A 27,672-nucleotide genomic window follows, 5' to 3' on the forward strand; every position below is an offset into this window, starting at 1 on the left:
GAACGATGCATAAATTAAGCAAACAAAAGAAACAGTTTTTCACAGACGATTGAGTATTTCTCATTCAATTAATTCAGTTTTCACTTCGACAAGGCAAAAATACATACAAACTCAAAATATCTGTATTAAAAATTACGAAGTAAATCTTAAACGCTTATTTCCTCGAAAAATTCCAGAAAGGATTAAGTATGATTTAAATAATAAATGAAGCCGTTGTCTTTGTTGTTGCGAAGCTAAGTTTCTCTAGATTGGCAACAAATCCTCTATCCTGCTGTTTCAAATGTAAACAAGGGCATGCCGCCATCAAAAACCTTATTAGGCTTAGCGGCACTTAAACAGTTTTAAAATTGTTGATAATTCTAAAAATATTGCATACAGATGTACTAAAGGCATAAAAACCTTAATCGGAAGATAAGAACAACATAATTCAATCATTTTTAAAGCAAAAAATGTACAATTTACAAACATATAAGGGTAAAGAAACTGAGATCAATGAGCCGGGTAACAGAGTGGATATATATATAAATATATTTACATACGTTTGGTGTGGCCGATTGCAACCAAAATACGAGGTGCACGTCGACATGTTATAGCAGTCCTATATACAAAATTTCAACGTTCTGAGGCTACTCGTTTTTGAGTTATGCGAGATACGTACGTACGCACGTACGCTACGAAAAATTCTCTTCAGAATTAATTTAAAGCAGTTTTATAATTTTTTTTTTTGAAGGAAAAGAGTGTTTCATTCTGTCCTTACGTACAGATGTCACGCAAAAACATCGTTAAATTGTATTCGATTGTGGTCAAAATGGATATTTTCGTTGAAATATGCTGCCTGAGACTTTTCGCGATTACGATACTTCCTTTTTACTTCGTACAAGGGAGTAAAAAAAGGGGGTGGATTACAAGCATCAGTTGTCAGGATTGCTGTTCCTTCTATTTGCCTTTGGAAACATAACTGGAGTCCTAAATAGGAACAGGGAGCTTTCTCAAAACTATATTCGTGCATGTGCAGAAGATACAACAAAAATAAGAAGGGTTAAATTTGCCCTTTCTTTCTCATAGCGCGCATAGCCGTTCCCGCATTTCGGGATGCAGAGACCAGCATTTATGGTCTAAAACGTAGAAAATAAGAAATAAACTAACATAACTAAATAAAAAACTAAACTTAGATGCTTTACAGAGACTAGTAACGCGAAAATTGGTCTTTTCACACTATGCATGTAGTGAGCGAAATACAAAAGACTACAATACGTCTTGAAATATCAGCGAGAACTAAATTCTGGCCTCAAAGGCAGACATGAACTGATTGAAAAGCACGCGCGTGGTAAGGCAGCAAGAAGTCTCTCTCTCCCTTGACTAAAAGCCACCTCTTAAATACTTATACAGTTGCAACCTCATTAGCATAAACAATTTTACTCGCGCTTATTCTGGTCGGAAATGGGAAATAGGAGAGGATAGCAAAGTTTTAAAATAAAATAAACTTTAGTGAAACTTAAAAATCTTTACACAGTATTTGAAAAGTAATTATTGTGGCAGGAATGCTTTATCCCTACTAGAGTTTATGCAGATGGCACTAGTTGTCTAGCAGCGGTTGTGCAGGTGGGTAGGAGTAAAGGCCCGTCCACACGACAACGCTCGAAACGTAGCTGACAAACGCGCTTTTACGTTACCAGCGAAAAAGCGTCCAAACGAGTACGCTTGCGAAGAGTGCGTTTAGCCAATAGAATTATTTTGCGCAAAAATAACGTGGCTTTTGAATATAGTGTCAACGGAGCTGTATCTTGTTACTTCGCTGTGCTTCTGTTGCGTCAAGTTGCCCGAATCAGATGATTTTTTGATAGCTGAAACTTTACTTCATTAAGCAGAGGCAAAACCGAAAAACAAAATGACGAGAATGGTTCCGAAAGATTTATTTAGAGCGGCCTGTTCAAAGAGTTTTTTTTTTTCTTTACTACCTCGTTTGCGAAATGATATTCGGAATTATTAAATTTCTACTATTAGTTCACACTCTCCGTATATCTTGTTCAAATTTTCAGTCGTTAATAAAATACTTTTTTTTTCATCCACTCAAGTTCAAATAAAATTTTTTAAACTTGTAACAACGACACTTGATGTTAATACAGTTTTTTCACATATTAAAATATTAAAATTTTTAATTTAAAAAAATTCTGTTTGTATCTTTATTTTTTTTATTTTTTAAAATTTTTTCTTTGTGGGCCTAAGTAGGAATTAATTTTTTTTGTATACTACTTGTTTTTTAATTACTTCAGGGTGAGTATCGACCAGTTTGACAGACTTGCAGATTCTATACTGTATGAAAATTAGGATTTATAAAATTGGTTTGGAATACAGTATATAAACAGTATTAAATTACTTAATTCTCTTTATATACACCATCCATCATTTAATGAAACTAACTTCATATTTTTTAAACTCCCCCTCCCTTGGTCTTCTGTTTTTCATTTTATTTATTTTTGAATTTAGAATGAGGTTCAAACTTTTGACAATTTATGAGAAATTATGTGCATGATTAAATATGCAATAAATTAAAAATAAAGAGATAATTTATAGATGATATAGATACAGATATATTATTACATAAGGGTTTCTATTTGCAATGCACATTTTTAAACTAAATTGAAAGCAATAATAATAATGAATAAAATAAGAAATGAAAACAATAATAATAGGTAAAATAAGAACATAATGGATTCATGATTAAGTGTAAAAAACACCTTTCAAAACGAGAATAGCTAACTGAATTTATATACTGTTTATGGGTGAAGTTCGAACTCGCCACTTTTCCAGTTGTTAAGCAGCGCGCTGACCACTCAGCTGTCTGTGATAGCAGTGTTTGTGAAGAATAATGTAACAAGTAGAAGTCGCTGCAAAGGTAATTTAATTAAACTTCAATAAATGATTGCTGTATGACACAAGTTGTAACTTTCCTCCAAAATTTCGTAATTGTATTTTATTGAATACTCTTTCACAGTCAACTGCTTTATTTTAGAAGTTGTTATATTGCTGAAGTTAGTTTTTGGTGTATTTAATATTGGGATATTTATAGAGCTTTTTATTGCACATGATATAGAAAATATTTATAATAATTAAGGAGAATTTTGTAAGACAGAAACTTTGATTTCGTAGAAACTGTAATTTATTTAAGTTCCTATTACTTAAGGTGTTATAAATAGGTGAAGCATATGGATATACTGGTCGGATCATTGCTTTATAAATATACAGTTTTCCCTTTAATGAGAATTTTAAATTTATACCAATATGTACGGTTTGAGAAATCTGAAGATGGCGTGAACAATGCTGATTATTTTGTTGCTGTATACAGTTATGATATTTCTAGGCAAAAACTCATCTCTATGTGGTTTTGACGCCATATTGAAACGGGTAAGCAAGAAGGTTTTCTGATTATGACACGTGATAAGAACTCGGTCGGCTATTGGCTATTAGCGCGCGTTGCGGGCGAAAAAGCTGAACAGGAGCGAACTCAGTTTTACGTCTTCTGCGTCACGCGAATTTACGCTGGCGTCAAAAAAGTTGCGTCAACTACGTCGCGAGCGTACTCGTGTGGACGGGACTTAAGTTTGCAGACGCGTCAGAGCGATTGAAATGGGAAGACGTTTAGAAAAGTGGTCCCGCATGGAGGTGCAAGCCGTGATTCGTTGTTCTGATCTAGTATCTGGAGAGTGGCCATACCGTTATCGCCAATAGTTATGGTACTACTTATAGAAGGTTGCGTAAAGCCATCCGACGTAAGCGCTCTGGCACGATGAGTGATGGTGTCATCCACCTGCATGACAATGTCCGACCCCTTATACTGCTCGCCATACTCGGACAGAAAAATAAGTGCGAAAATTAGCAGAGTTTTTAATTAAGATCTCTGCTGATTAAATTCGTACGAAGACGAGAATGGTCGAAATGGCTTTCCACAAAATTTTGGAATAAGGTGGCTAGCTATCTCGAAATTCAACTCCGCGCCGTTCTGGAGGAGATTATGTCGCAAACAAACAGACAGAGGCGCGCGGATTTTAAATACTACGGATTTGGTACCCAAAATTCCTTAGTTGAACTTCGGTATTATCGATTAAGGCAGTCATCTCATCCGAAAAAGATATTTCCCATGAAACTGTGCTCAAGTAAATATATTAACTTATTCTTTCCGAATATCTTTTTTTTTAATAATTCATTCTTTCCAAATATTCTTTTTAACTAATTTCTTTCCGAATATTTTTTTAATTAATTGATTCTTTCCGAATATTTTTTTTAATTTAATCGCTTCCGAAACTGAGATTAACATTTTCTACAGTTTTCTTACACATTACCTTTGCAATAAAATTCTCATTTCGTACATACACTGCTGGCCACCGTAAATCAACACCCTGAAGGAAGCATGCAAATAATATGAAATTTACAACAGGCATTCGCGGAGGTACGATATGCAAATGATTAGAATTTCAGCGCAGACGCACAACACGTTCGCCTGTGGCGCCACTTCAAAGAGCTATTTAAGGCTTGGAGTTTTCGACGATTTCTAGTTCGGCAATTGTGTTTTTCTTGTGATTTTTTTCAAAAAAAAAACGACCAATTATACCTCGTAGTAAACAGCGATCATCGTTTTATCAAGTATCCGAGTTCCACAGAGGAAGGATAGTGGCCTACCGAGAGTGTGGATGATCTTTCAGGAAAATCGGTAGTCGTGTTGGACGAAAGCAAACAACTGTAATGCGGATATGTGACCGTTGGATGCAGGAGGGTACGACAGACCGACGTGTTCGATCGCATCCACCTCAGTGCACCACTTCACGTGATGACAGGAACATTGTGCGCATGGCAGTGACGGATCGCTCAGTCACATCACGAACCATAGCACAGCACATATCAGTCTGTAACGCATCATCCAGTGTTTGCGTGCACCATTCGACGCCGTTTACAGCAGAGTGGTCTGTCCGCAAGACGTCCATTGCTTCGTCTACCCTTGACGCAGAACCACCACAGACGTCTAAGCCGCCAATGGTGAGATGAAAGAAAGATGTGGACGGCAGAATCCAATGAAATTGTCTTTACTGACGAGTCAGGCTTCTGTCTGCAACACCACGATGGTCGGATTCGAATCTGGAGACACCCTGGAGAAAGAATGCTGAACAGTTGCGTTATGCACCGTCACACTAGTCCTACACCGGGTATTATGGTATGGGGCGGTATTGGATATCACTCTCTTACTCCTCTAATACGTATTGCCGGTACTTTAAACAGCCAGCGCTACATCTCCCAGGTTTTGGAGCCAGTTGTACTTCCTTACCTTCAGGGCTTGCCCACAGTCATATTTCAACAGGATAATGCTTAACCACGCGTGGCACGCATTGTCCAAGGGTTCTTCGTCAATCGCCAGATTGAATTGCTTCCCTGGCCGGCTCACTCTCCGGATCTTTCGTCGATAGAAAACATGTGATCCATGGTTGCTGAACGATTGACCCAGATTACATCCCAGGCTACCACATCAGATCAACTTTGGCAACGTGTGGAAGCTTCTTGATCTGCTGTACCCCAAGAACTCATCCAAAGTCTCTTTGAATCAATGCCGAGGAATGTGGCAACGGTGATCTCCAACAATGGCGGCTACTCTGGCTAGTGGTTCTGGAAAGAACCACACTTACCAGAAGTCTATAAATTGAATTATTTGATACTTGGTCAACATGTTTATCTACAAAATAAATTTTGTTGTGATATCTCTTGTCTTTCTTGGTGTTGGAATTTGGGTGGCCAGCAGTGTATATTAAAAAAAAGTAGCCAAAAATGGATTAGTTTGGTTTTGTCGATTATAGCAAAGCACAATAGGGTTGGTTCTCTTCCTAAAGAGAGAGGCTTTTCGTGGAGAACGTTCTTAGGGAAACTGGCTCGTATACACGTTACATATGAGGAAAGTTACACATGTTCAGTTATTTTACCTCTCGGCCACCTAGTGGGCCCAAAAGGACTGGATTTGCAAAGTATTCATAACTTCTGATTTAAATCAAGATGTGCTTTCAGCCCCATGCATACTAAAATGTTCTTCATTGTTTCTTAACTTTATAGAATCATATTTTAAATATTATTGACAAAATAGTTAAATAATTAAAACAAGCAAAGAAATTTCATAAGATAAATTGCAGTTTTCCTTTTCTAAGTAACACAGTTTTACAGGCCATGCGTAATTAATGTAGGCACAAAAAAAAAATCTTTAAAGAATAATTTCGCTAGAAACTGAAAGGCATTACTGGTACCAAGAACTGAAGTGTACCGTTATTTTATAAATAACTAAAAGCTTTACTGTCTGTCTTCTTAAGACTTTATCTGGGTACGCTCTTTCTAACAAGATCACTAAAAATAGAACTGGCTTCTCTTTTCTTGAAGCATAGCCTGCCTGAAAAACCGCAGAACATAATTGACATTTTGATAAATTTTCTTTCGCGTAAAGCCTTCTCACCTTCTCTATAGCGAAAAAGATAAAAGTTCCTTTATAAAGCAGTTGTTTTATTAAGAGTTTATGGGAAAATTGTTCTATGGAAACAAAATAAGCTAAAAAGTTATTTTACTTAAACAATAAATTAACTAATGTTTTACAAAGTCTTCATTTAATTAACTTAATAGCTTAAGAATTTTCCATCAGTTTTCTCTTTTAAAATAATTTAAGTAAATGTACTGATGGTATATAAATAAAGTGTAATTCAACTACTACTATTTTTAGAATAGAGTAAATTAATTAAGCAGAAAGTGGCTACTGCTAATTTAAATTACAATTTATATTTTACATACTTTTATCTTATATATATACATATATATATATATGTACACACACACATTTATTCAGAAATTAATTATTTACCAGATATTAATGGTGTGTTTGGTGTATTTGAATTATGGCAAAGCACACTAGGGCTATCCTGCCTAAGAGGAGGGATGCCTTCGTCGAGTACTTTCTAAGGGAAACTGGCTCGTATACATGTTACACATGGGGAAAACCACGAAAACGCCCATGCAGCCAGCCCGTTCGCGGGTTTCGAACCTCTGACCGAACCCACCAGTGTTCAGCGACTTTACTGCTCGGCCGCTGGTGGGCCTATCCAGATATTAATGTCAAAATAAGTATCAACGTTTATTCACATAACCAGTTCACAATTCTAATTTTATTCAAAAAGATATTTTTCATGGGACACCGTGAATGCTTAATTTTAGTTTACCTCAATTATCACAAAGAAAACATATTAAAAGGTAAATTATTTACATTGACTTTGCTTGTTAATGGCGACATGATAATAAAAGACTCGAATCTACTTTGTAATTCTGTATCTTCTTTTTACCGACAATTTTGCATAAATAAAATACCTAATGTGTTCACCATATAACCCTGTAATAATAAATTATACTTATTTTTTCCCTCCATTTGGTTTAAACATATTTCATTAGAGATATATTTCTCGTTCAATTAATTCAGTTCTTACTTCCCGGCAAGGCAAAAATGCATAAAACCTGAAATATTTTTATTAGAAATTGTAAAATAAAAAATATAAAGCATAAATACAGTTAAACCAATTTAAAGAACAACTTAGTCTTTACGCAAAAACAAGCAATTCGGCCAGCGGGCAAGAAGGCAGATTTTTCGATGCACAAAACTGAAAGTTTATTTTTGGTCTCACTCGGCAAAAGTGCATTGAAGGCTTAGCAACTGACTTAATTTGTTGTGGATGCCATGTTGAATCAATATATGGGATAATTTAATAACTTAAATGATAATTCCAGAATGGATTGAACATAATTTAATTCGCAAGAAGACGTTATTTTGTTGTTGCAAATCTTAGTTTCTCTAGATTGGCAACAAAGCCATTATTCTGCTAAATTACAAATGTAAACAAATATGGCTGCTATGGTGAAAAACTTAAGCTTAGCCGCACTTAAACTACTTTTAAATTGCTGATAATTCTACAACTATAACATGCAGAAGATAAGAACAATGTAATTCAATCATATTTAAAGCAAAAAATGCACAATTTACAAGCATATAAGAATAAAGGAATTGAGCTCACTGAGCCGAGTGACAGAGTGGATATATGCATCCATACATTTATATATTTTTGGTGCTGCCGATTGCTACCAAAATGGGAGATGCACATATACATGTTATAGGAAACCTATATACAAAATTTCAACGTTCTGAGGGTACTCGGTTTTGAGTTATGCGAAATACATACACACGTACGTATGTATGTACGTAAAGACGCCACGGAAAAAAAATCTCTTCTGAATCCATTTTAAATCCGTTTTAGAATTCGTTTGGGGAAAAGAATCCATTATTCTATCCTTACGTACAGATGTCAAGCAAAAACATCGTTAAATTGCATTCAATAGGTGTCAAAATGGATATTTTTGCTGAAATATGATACCCGAAATTTTTCGCGTTTACAGTTTTTTTTTACTTCGTGCAAGGAAATAAAAATCATAAAGCCATTAAACTATTGATGCAAATAAATGCAACCTAATCTTAGAACATCGGGGTTGAAATAACATTAAAAATCTACACCGTAAGATTTAAAAAAAAAGTGTTCTGTTCAAATTTAAAAACAAAAATCTCAAACCACACAAACATTCTAAATACTGCTTTGTTAATGCATGGGTAATTAAAACAAAAATATTATAGTTAGTTTCATAAATTTCTCTAAAGAAAGCAAACTCTCTGCAAATTAAAAATTACCATAAATTTTAGCGTAAAACGCCAAACTTGGGTAAATAGCTAAATCCTTCTATATATTTTAGAATTCTTCCATTACGAGATTCATTTTTTCTGGTGTCTAGTTTATTTTGCCTTCGACAATTCTAAATACTGCCTTAAGTTTCTATTCACAAACCCCTCAGAATTAAATTTTATTATTAAATTCATCTCTGTCCCAGTTGGATGACTATGGACATTGGTGTACTACGGACATTGGCTGACTATGGACATTGGATGACTATCGACATTGGATGACTATGGAAATTGGATGACTATCGACATTGGATGACTATCGACATTGGATGACTATGGAAATTGGATGACTATGGACATTGGTGTACTACGGACATTGGATGACTATGGACATTGGATGACTATGGACATTGGATGACTACGGACATTGGATGACTACGGACATTGGATGACTATGGACATTGGATGACTACGGACATTGGATGACTGTGGACATTGGATGACTATGGACATTGGTGTACTACGGACATTGGATGACTATGGACATTGGATAACTACGGACATTGGTGTACTACGGACATTGGATGACTATGGACATTGGATGACTACGGACATTGGCGTACTACGGACATTGGATGACTAGGGACATTGGATGACTATGGACATTGACGTTTTCAGTATTGCGTTGAAATGCTGTGCTTTGCCGGTGCAGGGTAGCGATGCCGTTAGGGGATTGATGATTAACTCTTTGATGGGCGGTGGTTACCTACAGTAAACACCTTTTCTATTGAACGTCTTAAACAATCGTGTGAATGGTTTTCAAAGCTGACCATTTTTGAAGTTCCCTTGTAGCTCACTAGATGGCAGTCAAGAAACATAAGCCAATAGTTGATGCAGCAATTCGTCTTCAAGAAAATAAGCATCAGCCATCGAAGACAATATCACGACGATGTGCACGCTGCAGCACCAAGAAAAAGCCTGTAAGAACACTGTGAGATTGCAGCACGTTCAAAGTTGCACTCTGCTTGCAAAAGAAAAGCTATTTCCATGAGTACCATTGAGACTGATTTGTAGGGATGTGTTCTGTTGGCGGTGATCTAGAACTAACACTAACCACCAGAAGTGGTAATTTTTTACGCGTCTTGGATAAACTATGTGTAATTGTCGCAACTCATTTCATTGTAACACCTGATACAGTAAATAAAAGAAGAGTTTTGCTGAGAACGTTAATTGCCATTTCTTGCCTCTCAAAACGTTAAACAGAGTAATATGCTGTTTCAAATTAATATATCAAGTTTCTAGCGAACGTTTTAGCCCTAATTTAATCTTGGCATTTTGAGAACAGCTTCCATCCAAGCAGAGTGTAGGTTTATGCAAGGAAGGTGATGAATTTCACCATTATATACGAAGGTAAAGGCTGTAAAGGCTACGTGAGTTTAGCAGTATAACCTTAGTAAAACATTTATGTGTTGCTAAATGTGAATTCAAGTACTGTTTGTTCACTTGTTAAGTTTATAATGTTATTTATCTCTTATAGAATGAAAAAGATAAAAGTTGTTTATAACTTAATCAAGATCCTAAATTTTGCCTTTAATAAACACTATGTGTTCTGAAATATTTTATTCAATAATGATGTAGAAGGGACTGATATCTAACTAAAACTAATTTAAGATATACGGCTACAGGGTCAACCAAACGGAAGATTGCACAACACGTTGGACTAGCAACATGATGAACTATGCAAAGGAATATTTTCGGATGCAAATAAATAAAGATGATAGATTAAAAAAAAATGCAACTGATAACACCCCCCCCAAAAAAAAAAAATCTGAAAGATTTCAGATTTTAATTTACGTCCAATGGGACGTTTGTTTAACATTTTGTGTGTTACGTTTATTTATTAAACATCATGTTTTCCCCACTTAAAACATAAAATTCAGTTCAAGAGCAATGTCGGAAAATAATTTTAAAATGAGCCTATCTTTAAAATTTCCGATACACAGTTCCGAGTCCGCTGGATGTTTTTTTACTCGCCGTAGAGTGTTGCCATTGCTCGCTTTGAAATCCTTGAGTTTGTTAATCAAAATTTAGTTAAAGTTTTACAAAATATGAAATCGATGATAAAACAAATTCTAAATTTCAAATTTGGTCTTCCACACGCCCATATTCGTAGGAGGATTACATCATTCAAAATTCGATTGCTCTATGTACCGTTGTTTTATCACAGTGCGAAAAATGGACATACATTTATGCAGATGTTTCATTATTTAATTTCTTCAAATATAATGCAGGAACATTTGGTGGCAACAGTTTGAAAAGTGAAACGGAAATCGCAACGAAAAATCACAAAACGAAAACAATAGTCCTTCAGGGACAAAGCCCCTTTGGACTAATTAAGTAATACATCCTTTTGTAAATAAGGTTTTTATTAACTCAAAAGATGATAGATTACTGTTAAAAGAAAGGTAAGAAATGTGGAACATTCCTGATCAGTATCGAAAAATCAGATTCTTATCGCTAATCACAATTCTTCATGTATAGTCTCAGCATCAGAGCATAAATATTACTACAGTCAAAAGTCGTTAATCCGGACTCGGTCGTTAATTCGGCGATTCCGGATTATCGATTTTTCCGGATTATAGATCATCAGTTTAAATCTGGTAAAATGGCATGCAGAAATTATAAAATTAAAAATATGAAACCGTAATTTACGAAATAAAGAACAATTATGATCTAAAGGGTATCAAAATTTACAAAAAAAAAAGCTTAATATTTATTTGTTTACTTTATTAAACATTTCTTTCAATGTACGTTGTTTAAGTTGCTTCGTTTTTTATGTGATAATACATTCTCTTTAATTCCATAAACAGACATAATTTCTTGTTCAGTTACAAAGTTCCGCTGTAGAAGTCCTATAATTGCTGTGTCGAGAATACCGACTAATTTGTCAGTAGAATTTTTTTCGTTTTCAATAACCTCTGTCACTTTCTTCGCTATCGGAAGCGAATTATAATGACGAGGCATTTGATTTAAATCATATCAAATACGGAGTACATCGAGAGGAAATACCACATTTAGTAAGCAATTATAAGCCAAATAAAATAAAAACATCTGCCCTTAAGATAAGGATAGAGTTGACAGATCAACTTCCAATTCATTGCGGTCCGCGGCGTTAAAGATAAACAAAGTTTAGATAAACAAACGTTAAAGTTTAGATAAACAAAGGATATGCCTTTATCCATTTTTTGCAGCAATTCCACTTTTTGTTTAATGGACTCCGAAAGATACTTTCGCTTTGTATATCCTTTACATATTAGTAAATATATATCGAAAATTCTATTTGAAATAATGGAAAGTTCAAGCTTACTTTTATAAAATTGCTCTAACAGTCTGCAAAAAATAATAAGCAGGATCCAATTCGAAGATTAAGGAACAACGCAATCTGCAACATTAACTGAAATAGATAATTAGATAATTTTAGCTTAGCTTATCCCGTCTGTTATACATTAAACGCGCATTCGTAAACGTATTTTGCGCACGCGCACACACAAATTTGCAGCCGTAAAGGTCTTACGCTCAGGCATCAACGCGACGCATGCGCAGAAAGTTTGTAGCTTTGAGGTCCGGATTATAGATCATTCCGGATTATGGGTGTCCGAATTAACGACTTTTGACTGTAGATAGCTGAGAGCAGATAGGTGCACCAGTGTTTTATCGTGGGGTTAACAGGTGTTGTCCTACGACTGGTATGACGGCATAAAAAGCTTTTATAGGGTGCAGTATCATACAACATAAATACTTGAGCATATTTCTTGTAACAAATAAGTCGTTATATGTTCGGGCCTTATACTTTTGATGATACAATATGTTTTGAGGTCGCTGGTTACACTGTATACTAAAGACAACTTTACAATAACAACAACCAATTTTATTTTGTGGACTGTAACATAACTAAAAATCTAAATCGAAAATGATAAATTCCTCACCATACGGGATCAAAACATGTATGCTACTCTAGGAGTTCGAATCTTAACTAACTGAAATTGCGCAGAAACAATGTGCTGTACATAACTTTGAAGTTTCGCAGGAACAATACGCTGTACATAACTTTGAAGTTGCGCAGAAACAATGCGCTGTACATAACTTTGAAGTTGCGCAGAAACAATGCGCTGTACATAACTTTAAAGTTGCGCAGAAACAATGCGCTGTACATAACTTTGAAGTTGCGCAGAAACAATGCGCTGTACATAACTTTGAAGTTGCGCAGAAACAATGCGCTGTACATAACTTTGAAGTTGCGCAGAAACAATGCGCTGTACATAACTTTGAAGTTGCGCAGAAACAATGCGCTGTACATAACTTTGAAGTTGCGCAGAAACAATGCGCTGTACATAACTTTAAAGTTGCGCAGAAACAATGCGCTGTACATAACTTTGAAGTTGCGCAGAAACAATGCGCTGTACATAACTTTAAAGTTGCGCAGAAACAATGCGCTGTACATAACTTTGAAGTTGCGCAGAAACAATGCGCTGTACATAACTTTGAAGTTGCGCAGAAACAATGCGTTGTACATAACTTTGAAGTTGCGCAGAAACAATGCGCTGTACATAACTTTGAAGTTGCGCAGAAACAATAACAATGCGCTGTACATAACTTTGCGCAGAAACAATGCGCTGTACATAACTTTTATTGCCGCGTAGGAAACAACATAATACTTGTGATGAGTTTCCCTGAAGAATTATGTGTTTGAAAAACCGGTTGTGTGAGTAATTTATAACATGGAAACTAGATGTTTCATACATTATATGTAATTTATGAAAATATCATTCTAATTATAATGAACTGTCTTGGTAATAAATTTCTATCTTCTATTTATTTATTAAAGGTCCGTAGTGGCGTGTTGTTTAGTCTTGAGAACGTTATCTTAACTTGTGCTCCTAAATAAGTATGTTGAATACGTGATTTAGAATGATTTTAATCGCATATCACAAACTTTCCTTCAAGAGCCTTCTTTGAAAGACATTGATCTCCAGATAGGCAGAAATAATTAATAATTAAGTAACTTGAATTTTGCTCGTTTCATAATGTAATTAAGTATTGCATGGATTTATGAAACGAGCCAAGCTGCAATTTTCTGAAAAAGCTGTAAATAATTCCGCAGCTGAAAATTTTTAAATTTTTCACGTGGGATTTCTTCCAGAATGACAACAAAATTCAACAACATGTTTCCAGAAATAAATAAATAAATAAATAAATAAAACAAAGCAAAGGAAAACGTCTGGAAGATTTCTGACTTTAACGGTCGTCCAGAAGGGTTTGTTAAGGTTTTGCGCGCTCTTCCAGAGCTCGCCGTGTACACGGCTCCTGTTACATTCACTCCTGCTATTCCATTTTTTGTTGGTACTTATACCTTTATTATTAAGCATCATTTTCTTTGCAACTACGTCATGTGGAATTCAACGGCAAAATTACAAAAAATTTAAAAGCAGCACAACAGTATACGTTTAGAGTTCTTGATGCATCTTTAAGTGTTGACATGCATATTTCTTACTTTTAGTCCAAAGAGGCGGTTACCCAAATGGTTTATTAAATTCGAAACGGAATTTTGCGTTGTATAAGTATAAATATCTATCTCACTTTTCATATTGTTGCCACCAAATAGTGCCGACCTCTATTATATTTGAAGGAATTAAATAATGAAGAATCGACATGAATGTATGTGTGTTTCTAGCATTGTGAAGAAACTACAGTGCCTAGAACCATCAAGTTTTGAATCGCGTAATCCTCCAACCGAATATGGACACCTGGACGTTCGAATTTGTTTTATTACCTACTAGCAGCTTCGCTGCCAGCCTTCGTCTGGCTATTAAATGTACCGGAAAAATGGCTGAAGGTAATACCAAACGTTAAATTTAAAAACAGCATAGAATTTTACTCAACATCTATAAAAATGTATTATATATATAAAAAAATGGCAATGAAATATGCCAATCTCTTAAAAACAGTGTCATGAGAAATACGATGAAAAATGTTTGCCAAACCCATATTTCTAAAAGAATGAAACTATGAAACTATTCAAAATGATGCGATTTCATCAAAAATCTATCAACAACAATAAGAAAGGAAAATTGTTGCCAAAATCACATTTGTAAAGATGTGAGATGTGAGAAGTGTACTCGGAAGCTTCATTTAAAAAATATTTTAAAAATGCAAAATATTATCATTTTTCCAAAATTCTTTTTGTATAAGCAGTCACAAGGATAAAAGTTTAACGTGTCCAAAAATCAAAGAAAAATAAACTGTACATTTTAAACCTAAACATTTTTAGAAAAAATCCAGTTGAAAAGGTGTTAAGCTCACTTTGTTAAATAAATTCGTACTGAATCGATTTATTGAAACACGAAATTTGTTTTAAGTTCGTAAAATAGCTAAGTGCCTACATTTTATAACGATGTGAAAATGGAGTGCGTAGAGTAAAATCTCGCTTTCCTATAGCTCATTATGTCTCAAAATGACGCGATTTCGTCACAAAACATAAAATAAAAAAATTCGAATTCGAATTTCGAAAAAATCGCTTCGAGGTGCACTGGCTCTTGTTTAGATGCACCTATGTACCAAATTTCGTAGCCGTGGGTCTATTAGCTTACGCGCAGCGCAAACGAAAGACACACACTCACATACACACAGACTCTTTCTTTCATTATGTGTAGAGATTTAAAGTTTTAAAAAAATTAACGAATTCTTGATTAACAAACTCAACGATTTAGAAGCGAACAAGGGCAACTGTATGGGAAATAACATTTTTATCTTCAGCGCGCAAGACTATGTATCGAAATTCTAAAGATATTGTTACGAATTTGGTATTTAAAAAGCTAATGTTAGTTCAGTTATAAATTAAATGGTTTTATTTCTCGCGCAGTGCAGCGCGTGACGAATATTAAAAGAAAGCTAAGCCGTAAAAATTAAAAATACAAGAGCGCGTGCGTTAAATAAATAAATATCTCTTTTTGATTTCGAGAAAGTGCTGGAAAATCCTAGCGCGTGATTTTAAAATCTTATAAAAGGAGGAAAACATCTCAGTTTGTAGTAGTTGCTTAGTTTGTTGTTGTTTAGAAAACTGCTCTTGTTGTTTGTAGCGAATTCGCGGATTAGCGTCCTTTAGCTGTTTTGAATTACGTTCTATTGGACATTTGAGTATTTAAAAGATAACTACTGTGAGATATTGTAATACTGCATGATAATTTGAGAAAATTTAAGCATTTTTGTTGTGATAATAATAAATTTTTCTTCATTTTTCCTCGGACTTGTGCATTCATTTCATAACGAACCCGTACGCACGCAACAATTTTTGGTGTCAGAAGTGGGATAAAGAGAGGAATGCTGCCGATCGCGTCATTAAAGATCTTCAAGTTATTTTCTCCCGCTCGTCTTCTGACGTGGGTCGAACTAGTTTGACACAACATAGAATAGATACCGGCGATCATCCCCCGATCAAACAACATCCAAGACGTCTACCGTTTGCTAAACAGGAAGAGGTGCGAACACTGTTAAAAGATATGGAAGAAAGCGATGTCATCGAGCCTTCAGTAAGTCCATGGGCATCTCCCATCGTCCTAGTCAGAAAGAAAGACGGCTCAACAAGATTTTGCGTCGACTATCGCCGGTTGAATGAGGTTACGAAGAAAGACAGTTACCCTCTTCCTAGAATTCACGACATTCTAGACACTCTTTCTGGCAGCAAGTGGTTCTCAACACTTCATTTAAAGAGTGGGTATTGGCAGGTAGAAATCCATCCTGATGACCGAGAAAAGACGGCATTTACTACGGGACAAGGGCTTTGGCAATTCAAAGTGATGCCGTTTGGACTGTGTAATGCGCCGGCAACATTCGAACGTCTTATGGAAACTGTTTTGAAAGGCCTTTCCTACGAAGCCTGCCTCATATACCTGGACGACATCATCATCGTCGGAAAGAGTTTTGAAGAACATTTAGGAAATCTTAGGAAGGTGCTTCAGAAACTGAAAGAAGCCAATCTGAAGCTGAGTCCCGCTAAATGCAAATTGTTCCGATAGGAAGTGACTTACCTGGGACATGTCATCTCTGCAGAAGGTGTGCGCACGGATCCTGAAAAGGTATCAGCCGTTAAATCCTGGAAACGTCCCGAAAATGTCCATCAGCTGAGAAGCTTCCTGGGGCTTTGCACCTACTATAGGAGATTCGTGAAGGACTTTTCTTCCATCGCAAGACCCCTACACAAGCTGACAGAGAGCAACCAAAAGTTCTTGTGGACAAAAGAATGCGAGGATGCATTTAACAACTTAAAGGAGGCTTTAACATCTGCTCCAATCCTGACGTATCCTCAGCTCGACAGACCATTTATTCTCGACACCGATGCGAGTAATGAAAGTGTTGGTGCTGTTTTGTCCCAAGAAATAGACGGCCAAGAACGTGTAGTGGCATACTGGAGCAAGTGCCTGTCTAAACCGGAGAGGAATTATTGTGTCACCAGGAAAGAGTTGCTCGCCATAGTCAAAGCTGTAGAACAGTTCCATCACTATCTATACGGCAGAAAATTCCTGCTCCGCACCGATCATGCATCATTGACCTGGCTTTTAAATTTTAAGAATCCTGAGGGTCAAATAGCCAGGTGGATACAGAGACTCCAAGAATATGACATCACTATCTGTCATCGTAAGGGATCATCACACGGAAACGCCGACGCCCTGTCTAGAAGACCTTGCCAAGAAAGCTGCCGATATTGTTCCAGGGTGGAAGCGAAATACGAGCTGCTGACTCCGGTCGCAAGACAAATTACAACATCAACATCGGCTGATCGAGAACCGTGGAGTGATGATGAAGTCAGGAAAGACCAGCTGGAAGACCGCGACATTAAACCCATAATTGATTTAATGGAGTCATCAAACAGAAAACCTACCTGGCAGGACATTTCTATCTGTAGTCCTACAACCAAACAATATTGGGCACTCTGGGATTCACTTCACATTCGAAACGGCGTCTTATACCGGAAATTCGATTCGGATGATGGGAAGACGTTCCGATGGCAACTTATACTTCCAAGATCCCGCATTCCTGATGTCCTTAAAGAGTTACATAGCACCCCTACTGGAGGTCACTTTGGAATAATGAAGACCTTGCAGAGAGTTCGTGAGCGCTTTTACTGGAATAATGCAAAGGCTGACGTGCAAAAGTGGTGCCGATCTTGCGATGCCTGTGCAGGTCGGAAAGGACCGAGGAGACGCAGCCGAGGCAAGCTGCAAAGTTACAACGTAGGGGCGCCTTTTGAACGTATCGCCTTTGACATCCTGGGACCTCTGCCACGAACTGCTGATGGCAACAAATACATACTCGTTGTCATTGATTACTTCACCAAGTGGCCTGAAGCTTATCCTATTCCTGATCAAGAGGCTGTCACAGTAACTGAGGTAATGATACAGCACTGGATTTCCAGGTTCGGATTGCCTCTTCAGTTGCATTCCGATCAGGGAAGGAATTTTGCCTCGGCAGTAATCAAAGAACTATGCAAATTACTCGGCATTGACAAAACTCAAACGACGCCATTGCATCCCCAGTCGGACGGCATGGTAGAGAGGTTCAATCGAACCATCCTTAATAACCTCTCATTAGTGGTTTCCAGAAACCAACAGGACTGGGACAAGAAATTACCACTCTTTTTACTGGCTTACCGCAGTGCTGTCCACGAGACTACCAGCTATTCTCCATCACAGATGCTCTTCGGTCGTGACCTTCGTCTGCCTTGTGATCTATTGTTTGGCCGCCCTCCGGATGCTCCTTCATCGTCTGAGGAATATATTCAAGATCTCCAGGCCCGGTTTGAAGTGATGCACAACTTTGCACGAGAGCGAGTCAACTTGGCGACGGAGAAGATGAAGACCCGCTACGACACAAGAGCTACTGAACATCAGTTCCACGAAGGAGACAAGGTGTGGTTGTGGAATCCGACTCGACGGAAAGGACTTTGTCCCAAATTACAGTCACCTAAAAAGGCTGAATGACGTCGTGGTTCGGATTCATAAGTCTTCGAACTCTAAACATAAAGTCGTTCATTACGACAGGTTAGCTCATTACTATGGCCATAGTACGTAATGAAAATAATTGTAAATAGTATCAGACCATGGTCCTTTTTGTTTATAAATGTGTATTTGATTTGATCTGTATTTAGTATTTGATTTGCATTTAGTATTCGATTTGTATTTAGTATTTGATTTGCATTTAGTATTTGATTTGTATTTAGTATTTGTTTTGTATTTAGTATTTGATAGCATTTGATTTGTTTAAGTTAGTTATTGCATTTATTGTTCATGTTTATTATTGTAATGTAATGCTTATTAATTGCTTTATGCCACAGTTGTAAGTTTAGCTTCCTGTCCAGGGATTGTACTGCCCGGGACGTGCAGTCCTTGGGAAGGGGGCAGTGTTATGAATTTGGTATTTAAAAAGCTAATGTTAGTTCAATTATAAATTAAATGGTTTTATTTCTCGCGCAGTGCAGCGTGTGACGAATATTAAAAGAAAGCTAAGCCGGAAAAATTAAAAATACAAGAGCGCGTGCGTTAAATAAATAAATATATCTTTTTGATTTCGAGAAAGTGCTGGAAAATTCTAGAGCGTGATTTTAAAATCTTATAAAATGAGGAAAACATCTCAGTTTGTAGTAGTTGCTTAGTTTGTTGTTGTTTAGAAAACTGCTCTTGTTGATTGTAGCGAAATCGCGGATTAGCGTTCTTTAGCTGTTTTGAATTACGTTGTATTGGACATTTGAGTAGTTAAAAGATTACTGTGAGATATTGTAATACTGCATGATAATTTGAGAAAATTTAAGCATTTTTGTTGTGATAATAATAAATTTTTGTTCATTTTTCCTCGGACTTGTGCATTCATTTCATAACGAACCCGTACACACGCAACAATATGTTGTATTGAAATATCCTGTGATATTACTGTTGAATTGAATTTTATGTGGTTTATGTTCGAAGAATATTAAAGGTAACACACGAAACGTTAAGAAAGCGCCACCTTGGGCGTAATACAAAATATGAAAGCTTCCAGATTTTATGTCAGTTTTTTTTCTATTCGTCATATCAATGTTCAGCTTTCTTACTAAGGTAGCCTTAAAAAACATTTTCTACTTTTTTTATTAACGTTTCATGTGTTTACTTTATTTATTATATATCATTTTCATGGCTCTTACGTTAAATTCGATTCAACAGCAAAGTCTCAAAATATTTAAAAATGGCATATATTTAGAATTTGCAATATGAAATTTAAAATTCGGGGTTTCAGGTGCCAATGTTCTGGTGTAGGACGGCGTTATTCAAAATTTGAGGTTTTAAGTACCGTTAATTTTTCGCAATGCGAGAAACACACATTCATGCAGATTCTTTATTATTTAATTTCTTTAAAAGTAATACAGAGCGATAGATAATATTTAGTGGTAACAGCTTGAAAGGTAATAAGACACATTTAAGTGTTTTCGATTCAAAATACTTTTTTAAGACTAATATCCAAATAAATAAATAAGAGAATAAGAAATTAATAAATTCATAAAATAAAATGTGTGTTAAAATAAAAAATTTAGTGAAATAATTAGTCCAAATGGACTATTGTTTTTGTTTTGCGATTTTGCGTCAGAACCCTACAAACGACGTATTGCTTTTCAAAACGTTCCCACCAAATACTATCGCCCTATATTATATTATCTGAAGAAATTAAATAATGATTAATCGACATAAATGTATGTATGTTTCTCGCATTGTGATAAAACAACAGTACCTAGAGCCATCGAATTGTGAATGACGTAATCTTATTGCGAATATGGGCATCTGAAATCCCAAATTTGGAATTTGTTTTATTATAAATTTTATATTTTGTAAAACTTTAACGAATTTTTGATTAACAAACTCAACGATTTAAAAGCAAGCAATGGCAACCCTCTACCGGGGGGGGGGGAACTTTTTACCTCCTGCGCGCGGAACTGTGTATCGGAAATTCTAAAGATAGGCTGATTTTAAAATTATTTTGCGACATTGCTGTTGCACTGAATTTTATGGTTTATGTGCGAAGAATATGATATTTAATAAATAAAGTTATAAGGTATATCTCCCACTTTCCTAGCGTGCCTTCCTGGTGTAACGGTAGCACGCTAGGCGGTATTCCCGAGGTCCGTGGTTCGATTCCCGGGGAAGGCGGTTGCTATTTTTCATTTTTTCTGCTTCCAGTTAACCTAATGACTCTACAAGTGGCGCCCGAACTAAAACAGTTGTGGATGATGATTCTCGGCACCCAGAATTCGGCAACTAGGTCCCCTAAAACCCTAGTCGTCCTTTAAAAATAGGAGTATATAAGGTATTTCTCCCACTTCCCTAGCGTGCCTTCGTGGTGTAACGGTAGCACGCTGGGCCGGTATTCCAGAAGTCCGTGGTTCGATTCCCGGCGAAGGCTTTAGCTATTTTTCATCTTTTCTGCCTCTAAAAAAATCCTAATGTCTCTACAAGTGGCGCCCGAACTAAAAGGGTTGTGGATGATGCTTCTCCACACCCAGGATTTGGCGACTAGGTCCTCTTAAACCCTAGTCGCCCTTTATAAAGGGGAGTATTTAAGGTATATCTCCCACTTTCCTAGCGTGCCTTCGTGGTGTAACGGTAGCACGCTGGGCCGGTATTCCAGAGGTCCGTGGTTCGATTCCCGGCGAAGGCGGTTGCCTATTTTTCATCTTTTCTGCTTCCAATTAACCTAATGACTCTACAAAGTTAACACACAAGACGTTAAAAAAGACGTCCCTTTGGACGTAATTTAAAACCTGTAACCTTTCAATTTTATTTAGTTTTTTATTTTGAAAGTACCCTTTATTTGCATTTCCCCTTAAATTAAAATAGCATTTTTGAATCTTAATAACTGTTTCCATAGAATACCCAGCATTCCGATAGTAAACGAATATTTGGTAGCATTCCTTCCCACATAGCTTCTTTTACTAGGGAAATATATCTAAGTCTATATGTACGTGTATATTTGTGTAGACAGATATAGGTATATGAAATTCCTTGATTCTTCGGGATTTTTTCTACTTTGTCGCTGTAGCATTCCTGCAAGCAACCCGACTCCCTTATATATAAGAGGCTTAGAACTCTTTTTATGTCACGATGCACAAACAGAGTATTGGAATACACGAGTAAGACGAGATTGGAAGGATCTTCCTCATCCACAAGTCGTGAGTACATTTCTTTCCTGCCCCTGTCGGTCTGTCTTTTATGAAAAAATCTGTGCGCAGCGCATGAGCAGCAAGAAAGAAAAAAAAAAAAAGGAACGCGCACAGGTGTAGTGGAGAAAGGAAAGAAAATTTGAGAAGAGTGAAACTGGGCGATGGGGAAAATATGACTTTTCGATTTCGATGAAGAAGAGAATATGCTCGGAATGTTGCAGGCGAAGGAGAGAGGGAAAGGAATGAACGGTATCTATATGAACCCCTTATACGAGTTTCTGGCGTTATTGAGCTCTTGTGAGCGTGCGAGGTCTAAAACATGGATATTAAACTTAGACAGAAAACGAAAAGGTACGGATTAAATGTGAAACATATTAAATTAAGAGCACTGCAGGTATGTATTCATCACTGTTGGAAAAATGAGATAATATTTATCCCAAAGGACGTTAGCCCAGAGGGAATATTAATTTCGTTTCGGCATTTTGTGTCCATTTAATTTCTGCGTTGATTCGCTTTCCAATCCATTGCCACCAACTTTTACAACCCTGTTTTATATTTAAAGAAATTAAATAATGAAGAATCTGCATAAATGTGTGTACTTTTCTCGCACAGTGATGAAACAAAGGTACCTAGAGGTAATCGTCCAACGAATATGGACATCTGGAAGTCCTAATTTGGAATTTGTTTTGTTATCTGTTTCATATTTTGTCATACATTAAGAGGACTGATACACCTTAAAATCCATACGATGTTCGAATACTTGACTGTTGCAAGAATTGGGATAACTTATTTATTTTAAAAGCAATTACTACCAACGTTTTGCAGCTGACTGCATAATATAGCTGCTTCCTGAAATAGTAATCAGAAAGTTTGTTTTCCCACAAATATTTTTATAATTTAATCCGCTTTGCGACAACATTTTTCGTCATGTTTCCAACTTGCGCGCACAGTTTAAAACATTCTGTTTCATAATTTAAATTCCATATTTAATATATAGCTTTTATAACATTTGGAAGCTACTGTCAACCTAAAATTCTAAAAATTCCATGTTAAATTTCAATTCTATTTTGAGTTGCGTTTATAAAATGTATTTTATTAACAAAATTTGTAATGTTTTCGTCCATAAAATTTTTCAATATTAAAATATTCATCAGATTGTTGGTTCAGTTAGAAAATAGTATCCGTATAAAGAATTCCATCGAATTTCAAGTATGTATCATTAGCCATTTTTAAAATATCATGCGCGCAAGGTGGAAACGTGGCGAAATATTTTGTCACAAAGAGAATTAAATTACAAAAATATTTGTGACAACACAAACTTTCTGATTACTAGTTTTCAGAGCAGCTATATTATGCAGTCAGCTGTAAAAAGTTGGAAGTAATTGCTTTTAAAATAAATAAAATATTCCAATTCTTGCAACAGTCACATATTCGATGATCATAAGAGGTTTAAGGTGTGCGAGTCCCCTTAAATAATTTTTGATTAACAAACTCAACGATTTCAAAGCGAGGAATGGTAACACTGTACAGAAGAAAAATGTTTTATTTCCAGCGTGCGAGACTGTGTATCGGAAATTCTAAAGATACGCTTATTTTAAAATTATTGTGCGATACTGCAGTTGAACTGAATTTTATGGTTTAAGTGCGAAGAACATGATATTTAATAAATCAAGGTTATAAGGTATATCTCCCACTTTCCTAGCGTGCCTTCCTGGTGTAACGGTAGCACGCTGGGCCGGTATTCCAGAGGTCCGTGGTTCAATTCCCGGGGGAGGCGTTGTTAATTTTTCATCTCTCCGGCTTTTCCCAATTAACCTAGTGTTTCTACAAGGTAACACACAAAACGTTAAAAAAACGCCCCTTTGGGCGTAATGTAAAATCCGAAAGCTTTCAGATTTTTTTAAAACTTTTTTTAGAAATTATTTTTCTTATTAAAGCCTACATTTCTCGTTATTTTTCACGAAGAGTTGCGCTGATGTAATATATCAGGAAAATCTACTACAAGCTTTTTTGTCTTGAATATCAATCATAGACATATGCTTCTAACTGATCAATTTTCCCAAATAATATAGAGCAAACAGTTCTCAACCTTTTGACTAACGTTCTCAACCATCTAAACAAAACGTTAGTACCACCATTATATTTTACAATGATTAGTTTCTATTTTCTCAATAGAAATATTTAAAAAAAATATATTTTGCCATTTGCACAACCTATTGGCAATTTCTATTAAATATGCACACATAAAAAGATTAGATTAAAAATTAGTTACCATTTTAATTATCAAAGTTTAAGTTATAATACTTTAATTTTAAAATTTGGTGTGAAATTTGGGCGTGCTTAAGAGAGATTAATTTCTTTACCTGTGGTCTTATTTTACTTAGATTTAGCCGTAAATTAGGATGCAATTTTAATATTATTCTGTATTTATTTCTCAAATGTAACATGGAACAAAATCATTGTTCACATAAAAAAGTTGTGTAAAAAGGGAATAAAATTTAATAGCTTTATTTGAAATGCCTTTAAATTCTTTTTTTTTTTTTTTTTTTTTTTTTTTTTTCGATTCAGCCAAAATTTAACAAGTGTTCCATTTTTGAAATTTTCAGTTAGAATTCGATTACAGGAAATTTCTCTCAATTGTTCTTTTTCTTCACGAGATTTCTGAATTTAATAGTTAAAAATACTTTATTTCTTTACGTACTGCTTATTTTTGTTTTGTATACCACCAGTTGAAAATCGTTGATGTAGACAGTTTTTGAAACCAGTTTTCAAACGTTTCATTTCTAAAACAATCTGAGTTCCGTAAATAGAGTAATTCCAGATCCGTAAGCACAATAATTACAATTTCTGTTTACGGAACCTCATTACTGGAGATCATAAGGTTCCATAAACGTAAAATTTGAAAATCGTTGATGTAGACAGTTTTTGAAACCAGTTTTCAAACGTTTCATTTCTAGCTCCGTAAACAATTGTTATGTAGAGAAATTATCTGATAGCGTTATAAAAAATTAGGTGAATGATTTTATGATTTATGGAAATTTAAATTTTATTTTGATTCTGAATTATTTAATTTAAGGCTTTAATTTTGGGGAAAAACAGATGCTTCTGGAAATATTATTTAGTTTAAAAGAGTATTATTTATTTTCCTCTATTTGTAAATCTTGTACAAACTTTTATTCATTGTGAAAGAAGCAGGAAAAGGGAGGCAATTTTCGCCAAGTCATGATTTCGCGCGCTTTAGAATGTTCGAGAAAGAATTTTCATTGTTAGTTGACCTTAAGAGAGAAAAGTACGTGACGGAAAGGTCAAAGGTTGCTACTTGTCTTTCAATGTAAGTCATTCAGGTTTTTGGCGATTGAGGGTCCGGTTGTTGGCTAAGTGAAGAAGGGCGCGCATACGCGATCACCCTTATTTCCGCATTCTGGAGTTGAAAACGAAGATTTTGCCATAATTAAGGGGGCGATAAGTGAAGCCATAGTGGGAGCCCGTTTTTGTGAAGGAGACGAAGGAAATTCGAGTTGGACAGACTTACTCTGGACTCGCTTAGGCACTCTCTGACTGACTCGCTGATTTTCGGGCTTGCTGGACAAAATGTAATTACGAAGCGGGATGTTTTCCGGCGGGGAGCGGCAAATATGCTCCCCGGCCGCGTTTGGTTAAGAGGCGAGACACACTTACTCTTGACTCGCTTAGGCACTCACTGCTTGGATTCGCTGACTTTCGGGCTTGACGGACTTGTTGACGGAGGCTGAGAAAAAACTTGTGGGTGTTGCGAAGGAGAAAGGAAAAGATTTAGTCGGCATCGAGCAGTGCTTCCGGCGGGGAGCGGCAATTATGCTCCCCGGCCGCGGGTTTTCTCAAAAATGCGAAGAAAAAAAAACTGTTGAGCGAATAACAAAAAAATTAACAGAGACTTGGGTCTCTATCTGTATCGGCAAAAGTCAGGACGATGTTCTCTGAACTCCGACTTGAAAACAGAAGGAATTATGTCACCTTAGTCAACTGGAAGCCTGCGTTAGCCGTTCTCTAAAATGCCTAGCTTAATTGTCTACGTTTTCCTTGGTGGAGCTGAGAGTCTAGGCAGACAGCCGTGCGGTGTAAGCTGTTCTCTTGCTTCCAGTGGGAATAATTTTCTTCTATGGAAACCAGTAGCAGGCGTAAGATTTGACGGTATAGCTGATGTAATTTATTGTCGTGCCGTTCGAGTCTCTGTCTTGCGGATTTGCCAAGTGACGTAAGGATAGAGCTAAGATATGAGCTCTCCTCCACTTCAAGATGTCCACTCAAGATAAGTATTATTTTTTTTGGTGTGTTGGAACTTTAGGCAAGTTTTTTCAAAAACGTCCCTAGCAGTAAAAACAACGTCGAATCTAAAATTTAACTCTCAGGCCATAAATTGTTTCCCTTTCCTTTCTTTTAAATCACCAGACAAACCTTAAGTTTTTTTATGAATTTAAATGAACAGACTCTCAGATGAGGTTAAGATTTTTCTCATTGTGTTGTAATTGAATAAACTGATATTTAATCTGGAACCTCTTACAGTATGTTTTCTTTATATATTTAATATGAACTTTTCCTTTATATCTTGTATATGTTTTATGTTTTCGATCCTCTCACGGCGCGGTCCCGGAATGCATTTTTTTCACAACGCAAAAATGCTGTACACGTTTCACTATACGATTACTACCTTTAACGGCAAGTAGTTTCATATTTAACATTTAACAAAATAGGAATTTAAGATATAACATTGGTCGAACTTCAAGATGTCACCAACCAGATAAGTTATATATTTTTTTTTTTGTGTGTTTATTCGAACCTCTCACGAAACTTTTCATCATAACACAATCCGAGTTCCGTAAATAGAGTAATTCCAGATCCGTATGCACAATAATTACAATTTCTGTTTACGGAACCTCATTACTGGAGATAATAAGGTTCCATAAACGTAAAATTTAATTATTTAAGGTGAGTGACTTAAGGAGGTAGTACAATTAATAAAGTGTTAATTAGAAATTTCCGGAATATTAGCAATTGGTATTTCCATAGAATTAATAACGATTATTATTTTAAACAATATAAAGCCATAAATAACCCGTTGCATTGTAATTCATCCGTAAATCTGGTGCATATTTATTTCAAATAGCATTGCAATAAACAAAGGAAAACTATTATTTAAATTAGTAAATTTATTTTTGAATATCTCCTCCAGTTTTATCCTATAAAGAATTTTAAATTTTTATAATTAATTTGTCAAAATGTAGTGAATAACTTACTGACTGAAATATTAATCTACGGGAAGCCTATGGGAAGAAACATTTTATCTTAATAGGGCCTACCCATTTGCAATGTTGAAACTGTTTCTATCAAATTCCCTAATTATTTTAAGGCTTTATAAAACAGGAAGTGCAAGTGCTTGTTTTGTTCAATGTTTGATGAAATTTAGCTCTTAATCTCCTTTCACGAGAAACCTCTGCATTATTTACAAACACTTTACATCTATTTTACAAAACATTTTTTACTTTCTTGTAATGGCTAAAAATTTTCGGTTTCATATTTCAATTAAAATATCCATTTTTACCTCTATGGAATGCAGTTTAACAATGCTTTTCGTGACATCTGTACGTAACGACAGAATAAAGGACTCCTTTTCCTAAAACGGGTTGCAAAAAGTATTTAAAATAGATTCAGAATATATTTTTTT

The sequence above is a fragment of the Stegodyphus dumicola genome, chromosome 12 (assembly GCF_044657685.1).
Source record: "Stegodyphus dumicola isolate Sdum_Otavi_A_Nest chromosome 12, ASM4465768v1".
NCBI lineage: Eukaryota > Metazoa > Arthropoda > Arachnida > Araneae > Eresidae > Stegodyphus > Stegodyphus dumicola.